Source organism: Sander lucioperca, chromosome 12 (assembly GCF_008315115.2).
Source record: "Sander lucioperca isolate FBNREF2018 chromosome 12, SLUC_FBN_1.2, whole genome shotgun sequence".
NCBI lineage: Eukaryota > Metazoa > Chordata > Actinopteri > Perciformes > Percidae > Sander > Sander lucioperca.
In genome coordinates, this window is record NC_050184.1 from 20,815,655 (window position 1) to 20,828,280 (window position 12,626).

The window sequence follows — 12,626 nt, forward strand, 5'->3', positions numbered from 1 at the left end:
TTTACATATTCTATTCATTAAGCTTCAACAGGTCGTGCACCCCAACGTTTTCAAAGTTAACATTCTTTTTGAGCATGGTCAGACCTCTCAAAAGTAGTTTGTTTGGTTTGGAGGTGGGGGGTCTAATGTAAGGCCCTCTAGCTTACGGCCAACTACTTCATGCTTACTTGTTCTGTATGTGGCGAAGAACATCTATCAACTCTGTGCTTTTGTTTTCATTTTTGAAAATGAGTCCCAATGGTTACAGTAATTGGAAGAAAAGTTATGAAACATTGTATTTTACAACACGGAATGTTAGTGGTACATACAGGCATTATTAGAATATTGCTTTTAGTTCTTACATCAGTGGAAAGTTGTGCTATTTCTTCTGCATACTCGTGTGGCATGTGATGTACCACCACCTTGGAAAATGGCTTAAAAGCGGCCAGGTACCGTGTCAGGATCCGGCTTCCTAGGATGATAAACTCTCTCCTCATATTCATTTGTGTCTCCAGCCCAAGGAGAGACTTATCTAGGTCGAAGTGCAGGAGGTCTGTTAGCGGTCTGTCATTGTCCAGGTAGTGTGTGGGGATCCGGTCTTCCACGGCTATGTGGTGTACCCAGTGTATGGATGAGTTACTGCGGAGGGTGGACTGATGGTGTGTGTGCATGTAAAAGTCCAAATTTTCAAATATGACTGAATATGTAGGTGGTGGAGTCAACTGTCTGGCAGGCGATGACAGGGAAGTGAGCCTCAAATCTTCAGTCGCCTGCTCTTCGGTACTGCTTTCTATCACTTCTTCTGTTGTGATGAATCAAACAAACATAAAGACATAAGACAACATCACCCCTTGCATGTAGATGAAATAACGTGTGTGTGTGTGTGTGTGTGTGTGTGTGTGTGCGTACGTGCATGCGTGCGTGCGTGCGTGCGTGCGTGCGTGCGTCACCTGACACCTGAAGATCCTCCATGCTCTTGAAGACTTGCATTAACGTCTCATCACTTAAGGGGTCCTCCTCTTCTGACTGGCTGACAGTGTTACACTGACCTCCCAGGTTCAGAAAAGTTTCTTTCTGCCCCTTCAAAAACAATAGACTTTCCAATGGCATTTGTGTGAGTTGTTGTGATGTCAAATTTATTCAGCCTGTAATGCAGGAGAGAGTTTACATAATATGCAAATGCAGAAGGACGGGGTTGTCTTCCCCTTAGTGCAATCCAGGCAGCAGCAGGACGAGAGTCTTCACTGGCAGTTGCTATGACAGACAAGAAGAATGGTGACAGACACTGCAGATCCATCTCAAGGCTCTCAAATGAAAAGTCTTTCAGGTCTTCAGGTGATGCCCTCCAAAGCATGCAATTATTGTTGGGGTTGCAGAGTGATTTGCATTATATTCTAATTAAAACTAGAATGCCGACTTTCACCTCCTCCAAAATATCAGCATTCTTCATTATTAATTTGGCAGCCTCTTTCCATTTTTTGTTGCTGATGTGTTTGACCAGCAGTGCCTCTTCTGGACCACACACCTTCTGTGAAGGGGGGTTTAATGCACTTAGTCTATGCCTACATTAACACTGTGATGACACCGAAAACCAGTCAGTATCTGGTGTTAGGGTTTGGGTTGGGTTCATCTGTGAAGAGAACACTTCTCCAAAGTACCAGACGCCATTGAATGTGAGCATTTGCCAAGTCAAGTCGGTTACGACAACGAACTGCGTCAGGTGGAAAGAGAGAGAGAGAGAGAGAGAGAGAGAGAGAGAAAGAGAGGGATGAACCCTAACAACAGATACTGACTGGTTATTGTGGCCAGCCTAAGGCACACCTGTGCAACAATCATGCTGTCTAATCAGCATCTTGATATGCCACACCAGTGAGGTAGATGGATTTTCTCGGCAAAGGAGAAGTGCTCACTAACACAGATTTAGAGGATTTGTGAACAATATTTGAGAGAAATAAGCCTTTTGTGTTCATAGAAAAATCTTTGAGTTCAGCTCATTAAAAATGGGCAAAAACGAAAAGTGTTGTGTTTAGAATTTTGTTCAGTGTATAATAAACCATCGTATTTTCATAAACGACGTGTTTTGTGTGCAAAAATCTTAATTTGTAAAGTAACTAGTAACTAAATTGTAGTGGAGAAAAAAGTACAATATTTCTCTCAAATGTAGCAGAGTATAAAGTGGCATGACAAAACTCAAGTAAAGTACAAGTACCTCAATTTTGTACTTACGTTGAGTAAATGTACTTAGTTACATTCCACCACTGATGACTTCAATGTCTCACTCTAATGTACTCGACTTTAGTCTCTTAGCACCCCCTCCCAGAAGGTAAAGACTTTCTTTGTAAAGCTTTACTCCACCACAGTAAAAGAAAGAGGAACAGTGAGTGGCAGATATAACAGACAGAGAGAGAGAGAGATGGCTGAAGGTCAGCTGCAAATGTCTTTCTAACAGCCTCAGAGACCTCAGTGTGCCCTGAAAAGGTGACACTTGTCCAACAGTGACAATGTAATTGCCCTCTCCACACTGAGAGCTGCAGAGGAGAAAATGCCTGCTGACCTTTCTGAAAATGACATTTATGTTATGTATCGTCATTATATATCATGTGTAAATGGAATGCATTTATAGCACAGTCCTACCTTTGGCTCTCATTCAGCCATTAACATTTGTACACCAATTGTGTAAGAATGTTTTTCTTGAGGCCAAGTTTCAATAAACCTCTTCCAAGGTCCATTTTATTAAATACGAGATCAATAGGCAGCTGTGTGGAGGAGAAAAGTAAGCAGGGTTTGCAGTTCTTTCTCAAGCTCTTATATTTCTGTCACCTTTTGCGTGTGTACAGTACAAACAAATTTGATGCTATGAATGCTTTCGAATGTCTGAAAATATGCACTGTTTTTGACCTATTTGAATGATTTTGGAGTTTCGCCCCTCCCTGTGACTGCATTGACTCTGTGAAGGCTGTTAGCACTTTCAACTTAGAGGAGACACTGGGGCAGACCTAGAACATGCCAGAGGGATAAGATATATTATCCATCTGACCCGGGGATGCCTGAGTTCCCCCAGTAAAGAGGTTGAGGACGTGGAGAGGCAGAAAGGTGTTTGAGCTACCTTGCATAGCCAACCACTACAAACCAGAACCACATAAGCAAAAATGGATTGATGGATGGATCTTATTTTTCTGCACACCCTCCACCAATTTTTATTCACACTATAGACACACTAAACACCCCTTCGGTCTAAAGCAGTGTTGTACAGATGTCACAGGTTTTACTTGTTGCCCTTGCTGCCACCTTATGGCAATGCCGCGGCAACGGTAAACGCGGGGATTAAGTTTAAAATGCACTTGGTTACTGTAGACGGTAGGTGGCAGAAGAATGCTTGACTTCGGTTGACAGAATGGTTGACAGGATTTTAGGAACGATACACCCTCCGACCACAAAATGGATTACAATGGCATAGTGGCACTTTTCGTATTTCCCCTCGTTGACTTCACAGGAGAAGAAAGTAGAAGAAACTAATGTAACTTTGGAGAATACGTTTGTAACATGAATGTATTATAATGAATGAAACTCACAATACTCTCTTTTGGTAGACCTGATAATCAACTTATTTAAAAATCACATTCATTCAGCTGTGGAACCACATAGTGCATTCTGATAGATATTTCCCACCTGACAGAATGAGATTCTCTACATTTAACTACATTTATAGAGGTAGTAGTCCATTCTGAAATATATTTGCAACCTGACAGAATGAGCTAATATACTTGAACTACATTTATAGAGCTAGTAGTCCATCCTGATTATTTGCAACCTGACAGAATAAGCTAATATACTTTAATTACATTTATAGAGGAAGTTATGCATTCTGAAAGATAATTCTGACAGAGTGAGTTATCATGCTTCAAAATACATTTATAGAGGAAGTAGTCCATTCTGATAGATATTTCCTACCTGACAGAATAAGCTACCCTACTTCTAACTACACGTATGGATGAAGTAGTGCATTCTGATAATTTACCACCTGACAGAATGATATTCTCTACCTTTAACTACATTTAAAAATAAATTAGTCTTTTTTGATAGAAATGTGCTTCCTGACAGAATATGCTATCAGAATCAGAATCAGGATCAAGTATTTGTTTTATTTATTGTATTTTAACTACATTTATAGAGGAAGTAGTGCATTATGATGTATATTTCCTACCTGTCATAATGAACTACCCTACTTTTAACTACATTTATAGAGGAAGTAGTCCATTCTGATAGATATTTCCTACATGTCATAATGAGCTACCCTACTTTTACCTACATTTATGGATGAAGTAGTGCATTCTGATACATATTTCCCATCGGACAGAATGAGATTCTCTAACTTTAATATATTGACTTAGTATCCCAGAATGTAGACGAAAATTCTCTAAGTAATGAGAAACTTTAAAATATTGACTTAGAATGTCAAAATGAGAACTTATCTCAAAATATTGACTAAGTATCTCACAATATTGACAAAGCATCTCAAAATAATAACTAAGTATCTTAAAGTAATGAGAAACTTTAAAATATTGAACTAGTATTTCAAAATAACAAGCAACGTTGAAATATTGACTTTGTATCTGAAAATATTGACTTAGTATCTCAAAATAATTGCTTTATATCTCAAAATAATTAGAAAGTATCTCAAAATTTTGACTTAGTAACTCAAAATGATGAGCAACTTTGAAATATTGACTTAGTATCTTAAAATATTGATTTAGTATTTCAAAGTAATGACAGTTGTAAAATAATGAGAAACTTTAAATATTCACTTAGCATCTCCAAATATTGACTTAGTATCTTAAAATATTGACTAAGTATCTCAAAATATTGACTTTTCTCAAAATATTAACTTAGTATCTCTAAATATTGACTTAGTATCTCCGAATATCGACTTAGTATCTCAAAATATTAAGTTTATATCTCAAAATACTGACTTAGTATCTTAAAATATTGACTAAGCATCTCATTATAATGAGCAACTTTGAAATATTGACTTAGTATCTTAAAATATTGACTTTGTATCTCAAAATATTGACATAGTACCTCAAAATATTGACTAATTATCGCTAAATAATTATAAAGTATATCAAAATATTGACTTAGCATCTCAAAATATAGACTTAATTCCTCAAAATATAGACTCAGTATCTCAAAATGAGAAATTATCTCAAAATATTAACTAAGTATCTCAAAATATTGTCTAAACATCTCAAAATAATAAGTTAGTATCTTAAAATAATGAGAAACTTTACAATATTGACTTAGTATTTCAAAATAACGAGCAACTTCGAAATATTGAATTGTTATCTCAAAATATTGACATACTATTTCAAAGTATATTAGACAGAATTAAAACATCTTGATTGATTAATACAAAGTATGCAACACATAAAAGATAAATAATGAACCACAGAATCATGTAATGACCTCATATCGAGGCTTCATCCTCAGCAACGCTACACAGCCAGCAGATTATATTCCCCAAAGTGCATCTGTCCTCCATTAACCGCATAGCATCTGCAGTGAAATAAATAAGACTTTCATGATTAAACCATAAAAGCTCTCTGAGAACTGGTTTTACTCCCTGCTGCTTAATCAGTAGTCAGGAACTACCCAGTATATCCACAGTGTTCTACCATTTGTGACTGTGTTCTTGAAATTTCCAAATATTTTCCAAATCAAAAGGAGAAAGTATAATATACTCCTCTACTGTAGACTTGGTTGCCATCAAACTTGTGACACACACGTGTGTGTGTGTGTGTGTGTGTGTGTGTGTGTGTGTGTGTGTGTGTGTGTGTGTGTGTGTGTGTGTGTGTGTGTGTGTGTGTGTGTGTGTGTGTGTGTGTGTGTTTGTGTTTGTGTGTGTGCAACTGCAAGTGCTCTTGGCCCACAGTACCAGCCCAAAATGGTGTCATCCCTCCTTGGATTTCTGCCTCTTTATTACTTGGCTCCATATCTCCCATATGTGTTTGGTTGGGGTTGTGAATTGATGGCAGTGAATGGTGTAGCATAAGATTCACATCATTTTAATACCAACAGATTCTCCCTCCCAACTCATCACATATGGCCGCTTGGTAAGGACCCCTTGGTGTTCCATTTTTGAAGCTCTGGGTACCCTTTGGCGTCATTTTTCTATGCAAATAGACTGTATTTATATAGCACTTTTCTAGTCTTAAAACTGTCTGGTCTTCAGATAAACATTATACACATTCAACACCGATGGCGCAGCAATTTGAGTTTCAGTGTTTTGCCCAAGGACACTTCGACATAGGACTGCAGGGGCCAGGGATCAAACCACTTACTTCCAATTGGTAGGCGACTGCTCTACCACTAAGCCACAGCCACCGTGCAGGGTAGCGTTATGTTTCCTCCATTAATTAAGATAAGCTGGTGTTAGAATCATTATATTATCAAGAATAGACAGAGACCACTGAAGATATAAAAGATATTAAAGTTAATTTTACTTGAAAACCCAACAAGGAGGCCTTTTCCTCACTAGAGAATAGTACAGACAATGACCTAACGAAAAGCTCTCTACAGTAGCTTATTTATGTGTGAAATACAATCATGAGACAGGGTTTGATGTCGTCAGTTTTTATCTTGTCAGAGTCGATGATGTCTCCCTTATCTAGTCAGGGAGCGCCTGTTCTTTCCTCAGCATCACACCGTGCTCAGACAAGGACAAGTCAGTGGCTCCCATGTTATCTTGTTTAGAGTATTCAGCAGTGATGGGAATAATGGCGTTATAAATAACGGCGTTACTAACGGCGTTACTTTTTATCAGTAACGAGTAATCTAAGTGATTACTCTTCCCATCTTCATAACACTGTTACCATTACTGCCAAAAAATGCGGCGCGTTACTATATTTGAAGCTCTTTTTTTCATCAGACCAACTAGATCTCTGAGTCTGAGCCAAAAGGCAAATACTTTTTTTTACTGTTCTTCCTTGGTTAGTGGGCAGTGCACGACGCAAGCGCATAAATGCTGACGATTGGCTGAGGTTGAGTAAAATGTCATGGTAAGCCAATCAGAGGTAGAGTTGGGCGAGTGTTCAAAAGCACGCATAGTCGGACACACAAGAACAACACAAGCGAGTCAGTCAACGAGAGAGAGACAGGTATGGCGTTATGAAATCAAGGAGAGGGTTAACTTTTCCTGCTACAGATTTTCCACCGTGGTCAGAAAGAACAGGGGAGACACATTGTTTCTCTTACTATGACTCTAGAACCGCTACTCGCTCGAAAGCTAATCACCGTCACTCTCTCACTTCTCTCTCGCTCTATCACCCACTCTCCACACACACACACACACACACACACACATGCCGGCTCGACGCACACACCAGCGCACAAGTATAAACATCAGGCCACTTACGTTATTTGCACTACAAAGAGTGTATATATTTGTTATTTATTTTTGGTATAGTGCTTAACAAGCATAATTTAATTTTGCCCAGTTGTGGCCTGTTGAGGTGTTGTTTATTTGTATCGATCCACTATATCTGCATACCCAGACCTCTGATTGACTGTTTACATCCCGTAAACACTCCCACAAGCACACTGACCAGACACACTCTCCCAAAGTCAATAATCAGAGATACAGCGCTACACGCCCCTCTGTGCTCCCTTCAGAGCAATCACCCATTCATAATCCCATAACCACCGTGTCCCCCGACTGAGACCGTTTAAACAAAACACTAACAAAAGAGGTGCTATACTAAACAACCTAATTGGAATTAAAACAACCACTGCAACGATAGAACAGAATAGGAAAATCAAATGTGGACTATTAAATATTAGATCTCTGTCATCGAAAGCATTATTGGTAAACAAATTGATATCAGATAACCACATTGATTTACTCTGCCTCACCGAAACCTGGCTGGGCCATGACGAATATGTTAGTTTAAACGAAGCCACTCCTCCCAGTCATAATAATACCCAAATTCCACGAGGCTCAGGCCGAGGAGGGGGAGTTGCAGCCATATTTGACTCGAGCCTGTTAATTAATCCTAAACCTAAACTAAATTATAACTCGTTTGAAAGCCTTGCTCTTAATCTTCAACACCCAACATGGAAAACAGCACAGACAATTATATTCGTTGTTGTTTACCGAGCACCAGGTCCATATTCTGAGTTTTTATCTGATTCTCAGAGTTTTTATCATGCGTAGTCCTTCAATCAGACAAAGTACTTATTGTAGGTGATTTTAATATCCATGTGGACGTTGACAGCAATAGCCTTAGTACTGCTTTCAATTCACTGCTAGATTCTATTGGTTTCAGTCAGAGGGTGCATAAGGCCACGCACTGTTTTAACCACACCCTCGACCTTGTGCTAGAATATGGCATCAAAATTGACGATTTAATAGTATTTCCGCAGAATCCTTTATTATCAGACCATTTTTTTAATAACTTTCGAATTCCTACTACCAGACTATACGAAATTAAATAAAAGTTTCTACACTAGATGCTTATCTGACAGTGCTATAGCTAAATTTAAGGAAGATATTCCAACAGCACTTAACTCAATGTCATGCCTTAATATAACAGAGGACCGTTATGTTAACTTTAGTCCCTCCCAACTTGATAACTTTGTAGACGCTGCTACGGCCTGCCTACGGACTACTTTAGACTTGGTTGCTCCTATCAAAAAGAAGATGATGAAGGAAAGGAAACTAGCACCTTGGTATAACTCCCAAACTCGCAAATTAAAACAAATCTCACGAAAACTTGAAAGTAAATGGCGTTCCACCAAACTGGAAGAATCTCGTGTAGATTGGCAAGATAGTCTAAAAAATTATAGGAGGGCCCTCAGAAATGCCAGATCAGACTATTACTCAATACTAATAGAAGAAAATAAGAACAACCCAAGGTTTCTTTTCAGCACTGTAGCCAGGCTGACAGAGAGTCATAGCTCTGTTGAGCCATCTATTCCTATAGCTCTGAGCAGTGATGACTTCATGACCTTTTTTAATGATAAAATTATAACAATTAGAGAAAAAATTCATCACCTTCTGCCCACAGCTTCTAACGACTCACCATTGGGCGCAGGAGGGCTAAAGAGAACGATAAGACCTGATACATATTTAGACGGCTTTTATCCTTTAGACCTCCAACAATTAATGTTAAGGGTCTCTTCAGCTAAGCCAACTACCTGTCTCTTAGACCCCATTCCAACGAGGCTACTTAAAGAAGCACTACCCGTGGTCAATACCACATTACTAGATACGATCAATATGTCCTTATTAACGGGTCACGTACCGCAGTCTTTTAAAGTAGCTGTGATAAAACCTATTCTGAAAAAACCCACCCTCGACCCTGAGGTCTTAGCCAACTATAGACCTATATCTAACCTCCCGTTTCTCTCCAAAATCCTTGAGAAGGTAGTCGCTAATCAATTCTGTGACTTTCTGCATAGGAATAGTCTATTTGAAGACTTTCAGTCAGGATTTAGAATGCATCATAGCACAGAGACGGCACTGGTGAAAATCACTAACGACCTTCTAACTGCTGCTGACAAAGGACTTGTTTCCATACTTGTCTTATTGGATCTTAGTGCTGCATTCGACACTATCGACCATACCATCCTGTTACAGAGACTGGAACATCTAGTTGGCATTAAAGGAATCGCACTAAGCTGGTTTAAGTCCTATTTTTCTGAGCGATCCCAATTTGTTAATATTAACGATAAACCATCCAAATACGCTAAAGTTAGCCATGGCGTTCCTCAAGGCTCAGTGCTTGGACCAATTCTATTCTCTTTATATATGCTTCCTCTAGGCAATATTATTAGGAAACACTCAATTAACTTTCACTGTTACGCAGACGACACCCAATTATATCTGTCAATTAAGCCAGACGAAAGCGGTCAGTTAGCTAAACTTCAAGCGTGCATTAAAGATATAAAATCCTGGATGACCCACAATTTTCTGATGTTAAACTCAAACAAAACGGAAGTTATTGTGCTGGGACCCAAGCACCACCGAACTTCATTATCTAAAGATATAGCTACCCTAGATGGTATTGCCCTGGCCTCCAGCACTACTGTCAGAAATCTAGGAATCATTTTTGACCAGGATCTATCCTTTAACGCCCACTTAAAACAAACCTCAAGAACAGTCTTTTTCCATCTTCGTAACATTGCCAAAATCAGGAACATCCTCTCGCAAAACGATGCTGAAAAACTAGTCCATGCATTTGTTACTTCCCGGCTGGACTACTGTAATTCTTTACTATCAGGCTGCTCAAATAAGTCCCTCAAGACCCTCCAGCTGATCCAGAATGCTGCAGCACGTGTTCTGACAAGAACTAACAAAAGAGATCACATTTCTCCTGTATTAGCTTCTCTGCATTGGCTTCCTGTAAAATCCAGGATTGAATTTAAAATCCTTCTCCTGACCTACAAAGCACTAAATGGTCAGGCACCATCATACATAGAAGAGCTCTTAGTACCTTATTGTCCCACTAGAGCACTGCGCTCCCAGAACTCAGAGCTACTTGTGGTTCCTAGAGTCTCTAAAAGTAGAATGGGAGCCAGAGCCTTCAGCTACCAGGCTCCTCTCCTGTGGAACCAGCTCCCAACTTGGGTTCGGGGGGCTGACACCGTCGCCACATTTAAGAATAAACTGAAAACCATCATCTTTGATAAAGCTTATAGTTAGGGAGTGAGGAGTTGCAGCATAGTAGAGTAGAGTAGAGGGAGGCAGGAAGTACAAGCCCGTTCCGGCAGGGGAGAGTATGAGCCCGGTCCAGGGCCCCTCTCTTTAGCCTGCCTCTCTTAGTTATGCTATTATAACTCTAGACTGCTGTCGGAAGCTCCTTCCAAGGACACAATGAGCTGCTCCCTCCTCTCTCTTTTCACTTGTCTCCTTTTGTGTGCATCTTAGTCCCAGAAATGCTTGTTACTAACCTAGCTCTGGGGAGTTTTCTCCCCGGAGTCCCTTTGCTTCTTCTTCACCCAGAACATCGCCTTGGAATTGGGTGGCACCTACACCGGGGTCCTGGGTGCAGCTGACGCTATGGACTTACTACACCCTGCTACGCTCTGCGATTCCCCGCAGTGTCCGACTGCGTCCTGCTGCGTCCAACCGCGTCCACCCAGGCTGCTGAGCCACACTACACCCCGTAACGCCCTGCTGTACCCTACTATGACATGAACTACTACGACTACCATTGTGATCACTGTTTCACTATCTTTATTATGACTATTATTGCCACCATTCACCACTCCCCCAACTGGTGCCATCAGACACCGCCTACCAAGAGTCTGGGTCTGTCCGAGGTTTCTTCCTAACAAAAAAGGGAGTTTTTCCTTGCCACTGTCGCAATAGCTACTGCTAATGCTTGCTCTTGAGGCAACCACTGTAATAGTTGGGGCTTCGTAAACTACAGAGTGTGGTCTAGACCTACTCTATCTGTAAAGTGTCTCGAGATAACTCTTGTTATGATTTGATACTATAAATAAAATTGAATTGAATTGAATTATATAAACATAATATCTACATACATGGCATTTGATTGGAGGCTAGTCTCACTTTGTCCCACAGCAACATTAAAATAGTTTAGATTTGTGTACATTGTTTCTGTTAATAATGTATTGTATTAAGTGTCCATTTCATTATAATATTCAGATTTATCATAAATAAATGAACATGCACATGTATTTTAAGTTCCATTAAAGAGGGGTAGGTGGAGGTGGGGGTCACATTTGAGCATTTAAAAATGTATTGAAAGTAACGCAATAGTTACTTTCTGAAGTAACTAGTTACTTTTGTGGGAAACCAGCTGATTTGTACATGTGGTCATGTGACCTGTTGCCAATCAGGAAGTGATAAAAAAGCTTATCAGGTTCAGTCATTAGTCCCTTACCTCTCGCTGAGCGCACTGCGTTGTGTGGATTCTCCTGTCGTGCAGGGTGATAGCCAGGCGCAAGTTCCCATCCTTCACGGAGTGAACTGGAGCTAATTGACGTTTACCACTGACGTGACTAATGAGCTGCTGTGGCTGTAGAGCTCTGGAAAATACTGCTTTGGAAATTCCCTCCTCCTGCATTAACTGTGCTATAGGAGTTTGTTGTGTTCTTGCAAAGGGGACCAGTCCAGTCACTGTTTTCTACGGTTATTTTACCATTTTGTGTCTTTTGTTTATTTGCCTTGGTCGATTAATTTTTGTGATTTCATTTACAAGTGGTCTGTAGAGATATTGTTGATGGAAGTTTTAACGTAGGTTGCTCTCCTCGATTTGTGTATATTCACAGCTTGATCCAGGCTGGGTCCATGTCAACACACTGCCTCCTCGTGGTGAGACTGCACTGGGTGACACTCTGTTGCGGTGTGTATGTAGCCTTAACACTGTATATTTTGTAGTGACTAGCCTGATAGTTTGTAGTGAATCTTGCATTATATTTTGTAGTGAATCGTGTAGAAATAAGTGTGTAGTGCATGTCCTTGTCGGTGCTGGGCCTTCTGTCTCCTCTTTCTGTCTCCCACAGTCGTCTCCCGGAGAAGTGTTCGCATGCTGACCCGACCTTCCTACTTTGAGGAGAGTAAGACCACATGTATCTGCCATCTAATTTATTATTTTATTAATCTGCCCTTGCTATTTTAATTG